Genomic DNA, 18,622 nt, shown 5'->3' with positions numbered 1-18,622 from the left:
CTGATAAAATTTTCTACAAAATAGTTATTCGCATTTTTTTTGTAGGACCAACCATAAGCGAGTTATAGAGTTGGATATAAATAATCTTTAACAAAAATTTGCTTTAAAATAAAATGTTTGAAAAACCGAAATTAAACTAAATTAATTAAGACTAACACTTTAGTAGAGGAAAAAGGAGAAGACATAAAAGTCACCAAAGTCTTGAGAGTCGTTTTTAGTCGTCATATTAATAACAATAACATTAATAATAATAATACTAATATTACTAAATTTGCTTATATGCAAGCGCTTAATTAAGGTAACAGTTTCATGCTTATATCTCGAAAACAGTTACTCCTATCAATTTTTATCTTTTTACTAAAATTTAAGCTGATAAAATTTCCTACAAAATGTTTATTTGCATTTTTCATGTAGGACTAACCATAAGCGAGATATAAGTTTGAAAATAATTAATATTTAAAAAAAAAGTGCTTTAACAGAAAATGTCTTGTGATTTAAAATACACTTAATTTATTGGGTCCAATACTTTATTAGAAGAAAAAGGAGGTGACATAAAAGTCACTGAAGTCTTCAGAGTCGTTTTTAAATGCTACATTTTCGTCTTCGCCTCAAACATTGAAAACTGAATTACATTATTGTTCAGTAACAGTTACAGTTTTCTTATTGGTTTTTTGCTTATATCTCGAAAACAGTTACTCCTATCAAATTTTATCTTTTTTCCAAAATTAAAGCTGATAAAATTTCCAACAAAATAGTTATTTACATTTATCTTGTAGGACCAAGCATAAACGAGTTATGGAGTTGGATATAAATAATATTTAACAAAAATTTGCTTTAAAATAAAATGTTTGAAAATCCGAAATTAAACTAAATTAATTAAGACTAACACATTAGTAGAGGAAAAAGGAGAAGACATAAAAGTCACCAAAGTCTTGAGAGTCGTTTTTAGTCGTCATATTAATAACAATAACATTAATAATAATAATACTAATATTACTAAATTTGCTTATATGCAAGCGCTTAATTAAGGCAACAGTTTCTTGCTTATATCTCGAAAACAGTTACTCCTATCAATTTTTATCTTTTTACAAAAATTAAGGCTGATAAAATTTCCTACAAAATAGTTGTTTGCATTTTTTATGTAGGACTAACCATAAGCGGGATATAAGTTTGAAAATAATTAATATTTAAAAAAAAAGTGCTTTGACAGAAAATGTCTTGTGATTTAAAATACACTTAATTTAAAGGGTCCAATACTTTATTAGAAGAAAAAGGAGGAGACATAAAAGTCACTGAAGTCTTCCAAGTCGATTTTAAATGCTGCATTTTCGTCTTTGTCTCAAACATTGAAAACTGAATTACATTTTTGTTCAGTAACAGTTACAGTTTTCTTATTGGTTTTTTGCTTATATCTCGAAAACAGTTACTCCTATCAATTTTTAACTTTCTTTCAAAATTAAAGCTGATAAAATTTCCTACAAAATAGTTATTTGCATTTTTTTGTAGGACCAACCATAAGCGAGTTATAGAGTTGGATATAAATAATCTTTAACAAAAATTTGCTTTAAAATAAAATGTTTGAAAAACCGAAATTAAACTAAACTAAGACTAACACTTTAGTAGAGGTAAAAGGAGAAGACATAAAAGTCACCAAAGTTTTGAGAGTCGTTTTTAGTCGTCATATTAATAACAATAACATTAATAATAATAATACTAATATTACTAAATTTGCTTATATGCAAGCGCTTAATTAAGGTAACAGTTTTTTGGTTTCTTGCTTATATCTCGAAAACAGTTACTCCTATCAATTTTTAAATTTTTACTAAAATTAAAGCAAGCTGATAAAATTTTGTACAAAATAGTAATTTGCATTTTTCATGTAGGACTAACCATAAGCGAGATATAAGTTTGAAAATAATTAATATTTAAAAAAAAAGTGCTTTAACAGAAAATGTCTTGTGATTTAAAATACACTTAATTTATTGGGTCCAATACTTTATTAGAAGAAAAAGGAGGTGACATAAAAGTCACTGAAGTCTTCAGAGTCGTTTTTAAATGCTGCATTTTTGTCTTCGTCTCAAACATTGAAAACTGAATTACATTTTTGTTCAGTAACAGTTACAGTTTTCTTATTGGTTTTTTGCTTATATCTCGAAAACAGTTACTCCTATCAAATTTTATCTTTCTTCCAAAATTAAAGCTGATAAAATTTCCAACAAAATAGTTATTTACATTTTTCTTGTAGGACCAAGAATAAACGAGTTATAGAGTTGGATATAAATAATATTTAACAAAAATTTGCTTTAAAATAAAATGCTTGAAAAACCGGAATTAAACTAAATTAATTGTGTCTAACACTTTAGTAGAGGAAAAAGGAGAAGACATAAAAGTCACTAAATGTTTCAGAGTCGTCTTTAGTCGTCATAATAATAACAATAACATTAATAATAATAATACTAATAGTACTAAATTTGCTTATATGCAAACGCTTAATTAAGGTAACAGTTTTTTGGTTTCTTGCTTATATCTCGAAAACAGTTACTCCTATCAATTTTTATCTTTTTTTCAAAATTAAAGCTGATAAAATTTCCTACAAAATAGTTATTTGCATTTTTTTGTAGGACCAACCATAAGCGAGTTATAGAGTTGGATATAAATAATCTTTAACAAAAATTTGCTTTAAAATAAAATGTTTGAAAAACCGAAATTAAACTAAACTAAGACTAACACTTTAGTAGAGGTAAAAGGAGAAGACATAAAAGTCACCAAAGTTTTGAGAGTCGTTTTTAGTCGTCATATTAATAACAATAACATTAATAATAATAATACTAATATTACTAAATTTGCTTATATGCAAGCGCTTAATTAAGGTAACAGTTTTTTGGTTTCTTGCTTATATCTCGAAAACAGTTACTCCTATCAATTTTTAAATTTTTACTAAAATTAAAGCAAGCTGATAAAATTTTGTACAAAATAGTAATTTGCATTTTTCATGTAGGACTAACCATAAGCGAGATATAAGTTTGAAAATAATTAATATTTAAAAAAAAAGTGCTTTAACAGAAAATGTCTTGTGATTTAAAATACACTTAATTTATTGGGTCCAATACTTTATTAGAAGAAAAAGGAGGTGACATAAAAGTCACTGAAGTTTTCAGAGTCGTTTTTAAATGCTGCATTTTCGTCTTCGTCTCAAACATTGAAAACTGAATTACATTTTTGTTAAGTAACTGTAACAGTTTTCACTTTGGTTTTTTGCTTATATCTCAAAAACACCAAAATAGTTATTTACATTTTTCTTGTAGGACCAAGCATAAGCAAGTTATAGAGTTGGATATAAATAATATTAAACAAAAATTTGCTTTAAAATAAAATCATTTCTATGCAAGAAATCATCTGTGATCTGTATTTTTAGGCAAGAAATTGTCTAAAATTAATAACTCATTTTAAAACTGGTATAAAAACATTTACTATACAAAAGTTAATAATAATAATAATAATAATAATAATAATAATAATAATAATAATAATAATAATAGTAATAATAATAATAATAATAATAATAGTAATAATAATAATAATAATAATAAATGCCTTTATTTAAGTAAAAACTGAGGAGGCGAAGTCTAGCTAATGCTACTCCACTTAACCTCGCATATAACAAAAAGTTTAAATTACATAACAAAAAATACAAATAGAGGCAAAGAGAAAATAACAAAAAAAAGAAAAAATTCTTAAAATGTAAATTAACAGGTATAAAAGTAATAGAAACATTCTTAATATAGACAAAAAATAAGATTGTAAAAAAGAGAAAAAACAGTATTAGCAAAAGAAGAATAATCATTAAAGTAACAGAAATTTAAATTTGATTTGTTTTTTAAAGAAGTTTACTGGCTTTGATTTAAAAATATTTTCTATATTGTTATAAATAACAACAGCATTATAACTAAAAGACCTCTGGAACAAGGCTGTACGGAAACAGGGCATGGACAAGCGAGAAACATGACGTAAATTAGCACTGTGCAGAGATCGGCGATGTACAAGTTTTTTCTTTAGATAAGGAGGTGTTGACGTAGACAGAGTAGAGTGAACCAAGACAGCCATCAGATATTGAAAATGAAGGTCGAGTTTTAACCAATTTATTTGTTTAATTTTAACAGAAATATGATCATATTTTTTTAATTTGAAAATGAATCTACAGCAGTTATTTTGAATTTTTTGTAAGCGGTATTTATAACTAGAGTCAAGACAAGGATAAAAAACAGTGAGACAGTAATTTATAATCGGTAAAACAAGCATTTCGCATAGTTTTTTTCTTAATTTGAAATTTATTATATTAAAATTCTGATAAAGCTGTCTTAGACACACATAACTTTTTTTCACTAAGAGAGAGACATGATTTTTAAAACGTAAGTCTTGATCAAAGACTACCCCCAGTAGTTTTACACTTTTGACAAGCTTTAATTTAGATTTTCCGCAATGTATGTTGAGAGTCGATACGAGATTACTATCATCAAATTTAGGTCCGAAAACTATAAAGGAACACTTTTCATCATTAAGCTTCAGATTGATAATAATAATAATAATAATAATAATGATAATAATACTTATAATAATGAATTTCTTTCTAAATTAAAGCTTAGTTTTTCTAAGCAAAAATGATGCTTATTTTGTGTGTTATATGAGCGTTTTCTCATTTCTATGCAAGAGATCATCTGTGATCTGTGTTTTTAGGCAAGAAATTGAATAAAATTAATAACTCATTTTAAAACTGGTATAAAAACATTTACTATACAAAAGTTAATAATAATAATAATAATAATAATAATAATAATAATAGTAATAAAAGAAATAATAATAATAATAATAATAATAATAATAATAATAATAATAATAATAATAATGATAATAATACTTATAATAATAAATTTCTTTCTAAATTAAAGCTTAGTTTTTCTAAGCAAAAATGATGCTTATTTTGTGTTATCTGAGCGTTTTCTCATTTCTATGCAAGAGATCATCTGTGATCTGTGTTTTTAGGCAAGAAATTGTCTAAAATTAATAACTCATTTTAAAACTGGTATAAAAACATTTACTATACAAAAGTTATAATCGGTCTTTAATAATAATATTAATAATAATAATAATAATAATAATAATAATAATAATAATAATAATAGTAATAATAATAATAAAAATAATAGTAATAATAATAATAATAATAAAAATAAAAATAATAGTAGTAGTAAAAGTAAGCTTAGTTTTCTAAGCCAAAATGAAGCTTATTTTGTGTTATGTGAGCGTTTTCTCATTTCTATGCAAAAGATCATATGTGATCTGTGTTTCAAGTTGTGTCAGAATACGACGTTTTCTGTCTGTTTAATATAAGTTTTTAATAATAATAATAATAATAATAATAATAATAATAATAATAATAATAACAATAATAATAATAATAATAATAATAATAATAATAATAATAATAATAATAATAATAATAATAATAATAATAGTAATAGTAACAAAAGTAATAATAATAATAATACTTTTAAAAAGAGAAAATGGAGCTTATTTTGTGTGTTACATAAGCGTTTTCTCATTTTTATGCAAAAGATCATGTGTGATCTGTGTTTTTAGGCAATCTAAGCCATTTTATAGTTTTTAATATTTAACAAAAATTTGCTTTAAAATAAAATGTTTGAAAAACCGAAATTAAACTAAATTAATTGTGTCTAACACTTTAGTAGAGGAAAAAGGAGAGACATAAAAGTCACTAAAGTCTTAAAGTTGTCTTTAGTCGTCATATTAATAACAATAACATTTATAATAACAATACTAGTAGTACTAAATTTGCTTATATGCAAGCGCTTAATTAAGGTAACAGTTTTTTTGTTTTTTGCCTATATCTCGAAAACAGTTACTCCTATCAATTTTTACTTTTTCACCAAAATTAAAGGTGATAAAATTTCCTACAAAATAGTTATTTGCATTTTTCATGTAGAACTAACCATAAGCGAGATATAAGTTTGAAAATAATTATTAATTAAAAAAAAGTGTTTTAACAGAAAATGTCTTGTGATTTAAAATACACTTAATTTGTTGGGTCCAATACTTTATTAGAAGAAAAAGGAGGTGACATAAAAGTCACTGAAGTCTTCAGAGTCGTATTTAAATGCTGCATTTTTGACTTCGTCTCAAACATTGAAAACTGAATTACATTTTTGTTCAGTAACAGTTACAGTTTTCTTATTGGTTTTTTGCTTATATCTCGAAAACAGTTACTCCTATCAAATTTTATCTTTCTTTCAAAATTAAAGCTGATAAAATTTCCAACAAAATAGTTATTTACATTTTTCTTGTAGGACCAAGCATAAACGAGTTATAGAGTTGGATATAAATAATATTTAACAAAAATTTGCTTTAAAATAAAATGCTTGAAAAACCGGAATTAAACTAAATTAATTGTGTCTAACACTTTAGTAGAGGAAAAAGGAGAAGACATAAAAGTGACTAAATGTTTCAGAGTCGTCTTTAGTCGTCATATTAATAACAATAACATTAATAATAATAATACTAATAGTACTAAATTTGCTTATATGCAAACGCTTAATTAACGTAACATTTTTTTGGTTTCTTGCTTATATCTCGAAAACAGTTACTCCTATCAATTTTTATCTTTTTTTCAAAATTAAAGCTGATAAAATTTCCTACAAAATAGTTATTTGCATTTTTTTGTAGGACCAACCATAAGCGAGTTATAGAGTTGGATATAAATAATATTTAACAAAAATTTGCTTTAAAATAAAATGTTTGAAAAACCGAAATTAAACTAAATTAATTGAGTCTAACACTTTAGTAGAGGAAAAAGAAAAAGACATAAAAGTCACTAAAGGTTTCAGAGTTGTCTTTAGTTGTCATATTAATAACAATAACATTAATAATAATAATACTAATAGTACTAAATTTGCTTATATGCAAACGCTTAATTAAGGTAACAGTGTTTTGGTTTCTTGCTTATATCTCGAAAACAGTTACTCCTATCAATTTTTATCTTTTTACTAAAATTCAAGCTGATAAAATTTCCTACAAAATAGTTATTTGCATTTTTCATGTAGGACTAACCATAAGCGAGATATATGATTGAAAATAATTAATATTTAAAAAAAAAGTGCTTTAACAGAAAATGTCTTGTGATTTAAAATACACTTAATTTATTGGGTCCAATACTTTATTAGAAGAAAAAGGAAGTGACATAAAAGTCACTGAAGTCTTCAGAGTCGTTTTTAAATGCTGCAGTTTCGTCTTCGTCTCAAACATTGAAAACTGAATTACATTTTTGTTCAGTAACAGTCACAGTTTTCTTATTGGTTTTTTGCTTATATCTCGAAAACAGTTACTCCTATCAATTTTTATCTTTCTATCAAAATTAAAGCTGATAAAATTTCCTACAAAATAATTATTTGCATTTTTCTTGTGGGACCAACCATAAGCGAGTTATAGAGTTGGATATAAATAATATTTAACAAAAATTTGTTTTAAAATAAAATGTTTGAAAAACTGAAATTAAACTAATTTAATTGTGTCTAACACTTTAGTAGAGGAAAAAGAAGAAGACATAAAAGTCACTAAAGGTTTCAAAGTTGTCTTTAATCGTCATATTAATAACAATAACATTAATAATAATAATACTAATAGTACTAAATTTGCTTATATGCAAACGCTTAATTAAGGTAACAGTGTTTTGGTTTCTTGCTCATATCTCGAAAACAGTTACTCCTATCAATTTTTATCTTTTTACTAAAATTTAAGCTGATAAAATTTCCTACAAAATAGTTATTTGCATTTTTTATGTAGGACCAAGCATAAACGAGTTATAGAGTTGGATATAAATAATCTTTAACAAAAATTTGCTTTAAAATAAAATGTTTGAAAAACCGAAATTAAACTAAATTAATTGAGTCTAACACTTTAGTGGAGGAAAAAGGAGAAAACATAAAAGTCACCAAAGTCTTGAGAGTCGTTTTTAGTCTTCATATTAATAACAATAACATTAATAATCATAATACTAATAGTACTAAATTTGCTTACATGCAAACGCTTAATTCAGGTAACAATTTTTTGGTTTCTTGCTTATATCTCGAAAACAGTTACTCCTATCAATTTTTATCTTTTTACTAAAATTAAAGCTGATAAAATTTCCTACAAAATAGTTAATTGCATTTTTAATGTAGGACTAACCATAAGCGAGATATAAGTTTGAAAATAATTAAAATTTAAAAAAAAGTGTTTCAACAGAAAATGTCTTGTGATTTAAAATACACTTAATTTATTGGGTCCAATACTTTATTAGAAGAAAAAAGAGGTGACAGAAAGGTCACTGAAGTCTTTAGAGTCGTTTGTAAATGCTGCATTTTCGTCTTCCTCTCAAACATTGAAAACTGAATTACATTTTTGTTCAGTAACTGTTACAGTTTTCTTAGTGGTTTTTTGCTTATATCTCGAAAACAGTTACTCCTATCAATTTTTATCTTTCTTTTAAAATTAAAGCTGATAAAGCTTCCTACAAAATAGTTATTTGCATTTTTCTTGTAGGACCAACCATAAGCGAGTTATAGAGTTGGATATAAATAATAAATAATAAAAATAAAAAAAATGTTTGAAATACTGAAATTAAACTAAATTAATTGTGTCTAATACTTTAGTAGAGGAAAAAGATGAAGACATAAAAGTCACTAAAGGTTTCAGAGTCGTCTTTAATCGTCATATTAATAACAATAACATTAATAATAATAATACTAATAGTACTAAATTTGCTTATATGCAAACGCTTAATTAAGTTAACAGTTTTTTGGTTTCTTGCTTATATCTCGAAAACAGTTACTCCTATCAATTTTTATCTTTTTACTAAAATTAAAGCTGATAAAATTTCCTCCAAAATAGTAACTTGCATTTTTTATGTAGGACTAACCATAAGCGAGATATAAGTTTGAAAATAACTAATATTTAAAAAAAAGTGCTTTAACAGAAAATGTCTTGTGATTTAAAATACACTTAATTTATTGGGTCCAATACTTTATTAGAAGAAAAAGGAAGTGACATAAAAGTCACTGAAGTCAACAGAGTCGATTTTAAATGCTTCATTTTCGTCTTCGTCTCAAACATTGAAAACTGAATTACATTTTTGTTCAGTAACAGTTACAGTTTTCTTATTGGTTTTTTGCTTATATCTCAAAAACTGTTACTCCTATCAATTTTTATCTTTCTTTCAAAATTAAAGCTGATAAAATTTCCTACAAAATCGTTATTTGCATTTTTCTTGTAGAACCAACCATAAGCGAGTTATAGAGTTGGATATAAATAATCTTTAACAAAAATTTGCTTTAAAATAAAATGTTTGAAAAACCGATATTAAACTAAATTAATTGGGTCTAACACTTTAGTAGAGGAAAAAGGAGAAGACATAAAGTCACCAAAGTCTTCAGAGTTGTTTTTAGTACTAAATTTGCTTATATGCAAGCGCTTAATTAAGGTAACAGTTTTTTGGTTTCTTGCTTATATCTCAAAAGCAGTTACTCCTATCAATTTTTATCTTTTTACTAAAATTAAAGCTGATAAAATTTCCTACAAAATAGTAATTTGCATTTTTCATGTAGGACTAACCATAAGCGAGATATAAGTTTGAAAATAATTAATATTTAAAAAAAAAGTGTTTTAACAGAAAATGTCTTTAGATTTAAAATACACTTAATTTATTGGGTCCAATAGTTTATTAGAAGAAAAAGGAGGTGACATAAAAGTCACTGAAGTCTTCAGAGTCGATTTTAAATGCTGCATTTTCGTCTTCGTCTCAAACATTGAAAACTGAATTACATTTTTGTTCAGTAACAGTTACAGTTTTCATATTGGTTTTTTGCTTATATCTCAAAAACTGTTACTCCTATCAATTTTTATCTTTATCTCAAAATTAAAGCTGATAAAATTTCCTACAAAATCGGTATTTGCATTTTTCATGTAGGACCAACCATAAGCGAGTTATAGAGTTGGATATAAATAATCTTCAACAAAAATTTGCTTTAAAATAAAATGTTTGAAAAACCGATATTAAACTAATTTAATTGTGTCTAACACTTTAGTAGAGGAAAAAGAAAAAGACAAAAGTCACTAAAGGTTTCAGAGTCGTCTTTAGTCGTCATATTAATAACAATAACATTAATGATAATAATACTAATAGTACTAAATTTGCTTATATGCAAACGCTTAATTAAGGTAACAGTGTTTTGGTTTCTTGCTTATATCTCGAAAACAGTTACTCCTATCAATTTTTATCTTTTTACAAAAATTAAAGCTGATAAAATTTCCTACAAAATAGTTATTTGCATTTTTTATGTAGGACTAACCATAAGCGAGATATAAGTTTGAAAATAATTAATATTTAAAAAAAAAGTGTTTGACAGAAAATGTCTTGTAATTTATAATACACTTAATTTATTGGGTCCAATACTTTATTAGAAGAAAAGGGAGGAGACATAAAAGTCACTGAGGTTTTAAGAGTCGTTTTTAAATGCTGCATTTTCGTCTTCGTCTCAAACATTGAAAACTGAATTACATTTTTGTTCAGTAACTGTAACAGTTTTCACTTTGGTTTTTTGCTTATATCTCGAAAACAATTACTCTTATCAATTTTTATCTTTCTTTCAAAATTAAAGCTGATAAAATTTGCTACAAAATAGTTATTTGCATTTTTTTTGTAAGACCAACCATAAGCGAGTTATAGTGTTGGATATAAATAATCATTAACAAAAATTTGCTTTAAAATAAAATGTTTGAAAAACCGAAATTAAACTAAATAAATTGAGTCTAACACTTTAGTATAGGAAAAAGGAGAAAACATAAAAGTCACCAAAGTCTTGAGAGTCGTTTTTAGTCGTCTCTATAATTCGCTTATGGTTGGTCTTACAAAAAAAATGCAATTAACTATTTTGTAGGAAATTTTATCAGCTTTAATTTTAGTGAAAAGATAAAAATTGATAGGAGTAACTGTTTTCGAGATATATGCAAGAAACCAAAAAACTGTTACCTTAATTAAGGGCTTACATATAAGCAAATATAGTACTAAAAACAACTCTGAAGACTTCAGTGACTTTTATGTCACCTCTTTTTTCTTCTAATAAACTATTGGACCCAATAAATTAAGTGTATTTTAAATCCCAAGACATTTGCTGTTAAAACACTTTTTTTTAAATATTAGTTATTTTCAAACTTATATCTCGCTTATGGTTAGTCCTACATGAAAAATGCAAATTACTATTTTGTAGGAAATTTTATCAGCTTTAATTTTAGTAAAAAGATAAAAATTGATAGTAGTAACTGTTTTCGAGATATAAGCAAGAAACCAAAAAACTGTTAACTTAATAAAGCGCTTGCATATAAGCTAATTTAGTACTAAAAACAACTCTGAAGATTTTGGTGACTTTATGTCTTCTCCTTTTTCCTCTACTAAAGTGTTAGACCCAATTAATTTAGTTTAATATCGGTTTTTCAAACATTTTATTTTAAAGCAAATTTTTGTTAAAGATTATTTATATCCAACTCTATAACTCGCTTATGGTTGGTCCTACATGAAAAATGCAAATAACGATTTTGTAGGAAATTTTATCAGCTTTAATTTTGAAATAAAGATAAAAATTGATAGGAGTAACAGTTTTCGAGATATAAGCAAAAAACCAATAAGAAAACTGTAACTGTTACTGAACAAAAATGTAATTCAGTTTTCAATGTTTGAGACGAAGACGAAAATGCAGCATTTAAAATCGACTCTGAAGACTTCAGTGACTTTTATGTCACCTCCATTTTCTTCTAATAAAGTATTGGACCCAATAAATTAAGTGTATTTTAAATCACAAAACATTTTCTGTTAAAGCACTTTTTTTTAAATATTAGTTATTTTCAAACTTATATCTCGCTTATGGTTAGTCCTACATAAAAAATGCAAATAACTATTTTGTAGGAAATTTTATAAGCTTTAATTTTAGTAAAAAGATAAAAATTGATAGGAGTAACTGTTTTCGAGATATAAGCAAGAAACTGTTACCTTAATTAAGCGCTTGCATATAAGCAAATTTAGTACTATTAGTATTATTATTATTAATGTTATTGTTATTAATATGACGACTAAAGACGACTCTAAAACCTTTAGTGACTTTTATGTCTTTTTCTTTTTCCTCTACTAAAGTGTTAGACACAATTAATTTAGTTTAATTTCAGTATTTCAAACATTTTATTTTAAAGCAAATTTTTGTTAAATATTATTTATATCCATCTCTATAACTCGCTTATGCTTGGTCCTACAAAAAAAATGCAAATAACTATTTTGTAGGAAATTTTATCAGCTTTAATTTTAGTAGAAAGATAAAAACTGATAGGAGTAACTGTTTTCGAGATATAAGCAAGAAACCAAAACACTGTTACCTTAATTAAGCGTTTGCATATAAGCAAATTTAGTACTATTAGTATTATTATTATTAATGTTATTGTTATTAATATGACGACTAAAGACGACTCTGAAACCTTTAGTGACTTTTATGTCTTTTTCTTTTTCCTCTACTAAAGTGGTAGACACAATTAAACTAGTTTAATTTCAGTTTTTCAAACATTTTATTTTAAAGCAAATTTTTGTTAAATATTATTTATATCCAACTCTATAACTCGCTTATGGTTGGTCCTACATGAAAAATGCAAATAACGATTTTGTAGGAAATTTTATCAGCTTTAATTTTAAAATAAAGATAAAAATTGATAGGAGTAACAGTTTTCGAGATATAAGCAAAAAACCAATAAGAAAACTGTAACTGTTACTGAACAAAAATGTAATTCAGTTTTCAATGTTTGAGACGAAGACGAAAATGCAGCATTTAAAATCGACTCTGAAGACTTCAGTGACTTTTATGTCACCTCCTTTTTCTTCTAATAAACTATTGGACCCAATAAATTAAGTGTATTTTAAATCACAAGACATTTTCTGTTAAAGCACTTTTTTTTAAATATTAGTTATTTTCAAACTTATATCTCGCTTATGGTTAGTCCTACATGAAAAATGCAAATTACTATTTTGTAGGAAATTTTATCAGCTTTAATTTTAGTAAAAGATAAAAATTGATAGGAGTAACTGTTTTCGAGATATAAGCAAGAAACCAAAACACTGTTACCTTAATTAAGCGTTTGCATATAAGCAAATTTAGTACTATTAGTATTATTATCATTAATGTTATTGTTATTAATATGACGACTAAAGACGACTCTGAAACCTTTAGTGACTTTTATGTCTTTTTCTTTTTCCTCTACTAAAGTGTTAGACCCAATTAAATTAGTTTAATTTCAGTTTTTCAAACATTTTATTTTAAAGCAAATTTTTGTTAAATATTATTTATATCCAACTCTATAACTCGCTTATGGTTGGTCCTACATGAAAAATGCAAATAACGATTTTGTAGGAAATTTTATCAGCTTTAATTTTGAAATAAAGATAAAAATTGATAGGAGTAACAGTTTTCGAGATATAAGCAAAAAACCAATAAGAAAACTGTAACTGTTACTGAACAAAAATGTAATTCAGTTTTCAATGTTTGAGACGAAGACGAAAATGCAGCATTTAAAATCGACTCTGAAGACTTCAGTGACTTTTATGTCACCTCTTTTTTCTTCTAATAAACTATTGGACCCAATAAATTAAGTGTATTTTAAATCCCAAGACATTTGCTGTTAAAACACTTTTTTTTAAATATTAGTTATTTTCAAACTTATATCTCGCTTATGGTTAGTCCTACATGAAAAATGCAAATTACTATTTTGTAGGAAATTTTATCAGCTTTAATTTTAGTAAAAAGATAAAAATTGATAGTAGTAACTGTTTTCGAGATATAAGCAAGAAACCAAAAAACTGTTAACTTAATAAAGCGCTTGCATATAAGCTAATTTAGTACTAAAAACAACTCTGAAGATTTTGGTGACTTTATGTCTTCTCCTTTTTCCTCTACTAAAGTGTTAGACCCAATTAATTTAGTTTAATATCGGTTTTTCAAACATTTTATTTTAAAGCAAATTTTTGTTAAAGATTATTTATATCCAACTCTATAACTCGCTTATGGTTGGTCCTACATGAAAAATGCAAATAACGATTTTGTAGGAAATTTTATCAGCTTTAATTTTGAAATAAAGATAAAAATTGATAGGAGTAACAGTTTTCGAGATATAAGCAAAAAACCGATAAGAAAACTGTAACTGTTACTGAACAAAAATGTAATTCAGTTTTCAATGTTTGAGACGAAGACGAAAATGCAGCATTTAAAATCGACTCTGAAGACTTCAGTGACTTTTATGTCACCTCCATTTTCTTCTAATAAAGTATTGGACCCAATAAATTAAGTGTATTTTAAATCACAAAACATTTTCTGTTAAAGCACTTTTTTTTAAATATTAGTTATTTTCAAACTTATATCTCGCTTATGGTTAGTCCTACATGAAAAATGCAAATTACTATTTTGTAGGAAATTTTATCAGCTTTAATTTTAGTAAAAAGATAAAAATTGATAGTAGTAACTGTTTTCGAGATATAAGCAAGAAACCAAAAAACTGTTAACTTAATTAAGTTTTTGCATATAAGCAAATTTAGTACTATTAGTATTATTATTATTAATGTTATCGTTATTAATATGACGATTAAAGACGACTCTGAAACCTTTAGTGACTTTTATGTCTTCTTCTTTTTCCTCTACTAAAGTGTTAGACACAATTAATTTAGTTTAATTTCAGTTTTTCAAACATTTTATTTTAAAGCAAATATTTGTTAAATATAAAAAACTATAAAATGGCTTAGATTGCCTAAAAACACAGATCACACATGATCTTTTGCATAGAAATGAGAAAACGCTCATGTAACCCACAAAATAAGCTCCATTTTTCCTTATTAAAAGTATTATTATTATTATTACTTATGTTACTATTACTATTATTATTATTATTATTATTATTATTATTATTATTATTACTATTATTTTTATTATTATTATTACTATTATTATTATTATTATTATTATTATTATTATTATTAATATAATTATTATTAAAAACCGATTATAACTTTTGTATAGTAAATGTTTTTATACCAGTTTTAAAATGAGTTATTAATTTTAGACAATTTCTTGTCTAAAAACACAGATCACAGATGATCTCTTGCATAGAAATGAGAAAACGCTCAGATAACACAAAATAAGCATCATTTTTGCTTAGAAGACTAAGCTTACTTTTATTACTATTATTATTATTATTACTATTATTATTATTATTATTATTATTATTATTATTATTATTATTATTAACTTTTAGTATAGTAAATGTTTTTATACCAGTTTTAAAATGAGTTATTAATTTGAGTTATTAATTTTATTCAATTTCTTGCCTAAAAACACAGATCACAGATTATTTCTTGCATAGAAATGAGTAAACGCTCATATAACACACAAAATAAGCTTCATTTTTGCATAGAAAACTAAGCTTACTTTTATTACTATTATTATTATTATTACTATTATTATTATTATTATTATTATTATTATTATTATTATTATTATTAACTTTTGTATAGTAAATGTTTTTATACCAGTTTTAAAATGAGTTATTAATTTTATTCAATTTCTTGCCTAAAAACACAGATCACAGATGATCTCTTGCATAGAAATGAGAAAACGCTCATATAACACACAAAATAAGCTTCATTTTTGCTTAGAAATTATTATTATTATTATTATTATTATTATTATTATTGTTATTATTATTATTATTAAAAACTTATATTAAACAGACAGAAAACGTCGTATTCTGTCACAAAAAAACGAATTACGTTATAGACTTGCCGAGAACGGCGTATCTCGGACACTTATAGGACTCTTATAAGGTGAAAAAGTATCAGTTTGGATTAAAACAAATTATTTTTGTTGAGTCTCAGTCTGAATTGTTTATCAGTTTAAACAAAAACGGCTTATTTTAGACGATCTTTTGCTTTGAACAACAAAACTTACATCGAACAGACTAAAAACGTATTAATCTGGCCTAAAAGAGCAATTTATGTATCACTTTGGATAAAGGCAGCTAATCCTATGCGTTTCATTGCTTAAAATAGACAAAACTGTTTATAAATTTAACAAAAACGCTGTATTCTAGCACAAAATACTAATTACATTATAGTTTCGACGAGAATAGCTTATTTGGAATGATTCTATGCTTCCAAACGAGTAAATTTTTATTAAACAGATGCCAAACATCATGTTTTGTCCTATAAAGACATTTTATATTGTAGTTTGTATTAAAACAAAATATTTTCGTTGATTCTTTGTTAGAAGCAGCAAACCTAACATTAAAGAATCTGAAAACTTTGTATTCGGACACAAACCACCGAATTTTGTATCAGTTTAGACAAAAACGGTTGATTTTCGACAATATTTTGCTTTGAACAAGAAAACTTATATCAAACTGACTAAAAACGTCTTATTTTAGCACAAAACAAAAGATTTGCGTTATAGTCTTAAAGCTGATTCATGCCACAGTTTGGATAAAAACCAATTATTTTTGTTAATTCATTGTTACAAACAAGAAACCTTACATCAAAGAAACTGAAAACTTCTTATTTAGGCACAGAAATTCGAATTACGTTTCAGTCTGAACAAAAACTGCTTACTTTAGACGATCCTTTGTTTTGAATACAAAAACTTACATTAAAAAGATTAAGAACGTCTTATTCTGGCTGAAAACTGCAAATTATATATTACTCTAGATAAAAGCAATTTATCCTGATTACTCCTTTACATAGAATAGAGTAAACTTGTATAAAACTTAATAAAAACTTTAAATTTTGTCTCAAAGAAATAATTTACGTTATAGTTTTGACCAGCACTGTTTATTTCAAACGATTTTATGATTCGAAACTAATGAACTTTTATGGGGCAGATGCAAAACCACATATTACCATATAAAGCGTTGTTTTAAAGCAAATTATTACCTTTTGCAACAAGAAATTTCACGTCAAAGAAACTGAAAACATCGTATCCATGCACAAATATCGAATTACGTATCAGTTTAGGCAAATACAGCTTATTTTAAACGATTCCTTGCTATAAACAAGAAAAATTTTATCAAACATATTGAAAATGTCTTATTCTTGAAAATAAGAGCAAATTATGTATCAGTTTTAACAAAAGCGGATTACTCTGTTTGATTCTATGCTTAGAGTAGAGTAAACTACTATAAAACGTAATGAAAACTTTATATTCAAGCTTAAAAGAACAAATTACGTTATAGTTTTGAGAAAAAAAAATTGAACAAGTGCAAAAGCTAATACTTTGCTTTAAAATAACGATTTATGTGGTAATATGGTATTTTGCATCTGTACTATAAAAGTTTACTCGTTTCGCTCCATTGAATCATTCGAAATAAATTATTTTGACACAACAACGAAAATAATTATTTGTTTAAACTGTAACATGTCGTTTATATAAAACGAACTAAGACGTTTGGCATCTGTTTAGTGAAAGTTTTCTCGTTTGGGGCATAAAATCGTTTGAAATTAACAGTTCTGGTCAAAACTAAACGTAAATTATATCTTTGAGACGAAATTTAAAGTTTACATTAAGTTTTATACAAGTTTGCTCTATTCTAAGCAAAGGAGTAATCAGGATAAACTGCTTTTATCCAAAGTAATACATAATTTGCAGTTTTGAGCCAGAATAAGACGTTTTTAATCTTTTTAATGTAAGTTTTCGTGTTCAAAAGAAAGAATCGTCTAAAATAAGCAATTTGTGTCCAGACTGAAACGTAATTTGATTTTCTGGGCCTGAATAAGAGGTTTTCAGTTTCTTTGATGTAAGGTTTCTTGTTTGTAACAATGAATAAACGAAAATCATTGGTTTTAATCCAAACTGTGAACTCTTAATTTCAAACGATTTTATGCCCCCAAACGAGAAAACTTTCACTAAACAGATGCCAAACGTCTTAGTTCGTTTTATAAAAACGACTTATGTTACAGTTTAAACAAAAACAAATTATTTTCGTTGTTGTTGTGTCAAAATAATTTATTTCGAATGATTCAATGGAGCGAAACGAGTAAACTTTTATAGGACAGATGCAAAATACCATATTACCATATAAATCGTTATTTTAAAGCAAAGTATTAGCTTTTGCACTTGTTCAATTAAAGTTTGCTTACTTCGAAATATGTAGTCGTCCGAAATAATTTTTTTTGTCAAAACTATAACGTAATTTGTTCTTTTGAGCTTGAATATAGAGTTTTCATTACGTTTTATAGTAGTTTATTCTACTCTAAGCATAGAATCAAACAGAGTAATCCGCTTTTGTTAAAACTGATACATAATTTGCTCTTATTTTCGAGAATAAGACATTTTCAATATGTTTGATAAAATTTTTCTTGTTTATAGCAAGGAATCGTTTAAAATAAGCTGTATTTGCCTAAACTGATACGTAATTCGATATTTGTGCATGGATACGATGTTTTCAGTTTCTTTGACGTGAAATTTCTTGTTGCAAAAGGTAATAATTTGCTTTAAAACAACGCTTT

Source organism: Tribolium castaneum, chromosome 5 (genome assembly GCF_031307605.1).
Source record: "Tribolium castaneum strain GA2 chromosome 5, icTriCast1.1, whole genome shotgun sequence".
Classification (NCBI taxonomy): Eukaryota; Metazoa; Arthropoda; class Insecta; order Coleoptera; family Tenebrionidae; genus Tribolium; species Tribolium castaneum.
This window is presented reverse-complemented; position numbering follows the sequence as displayed.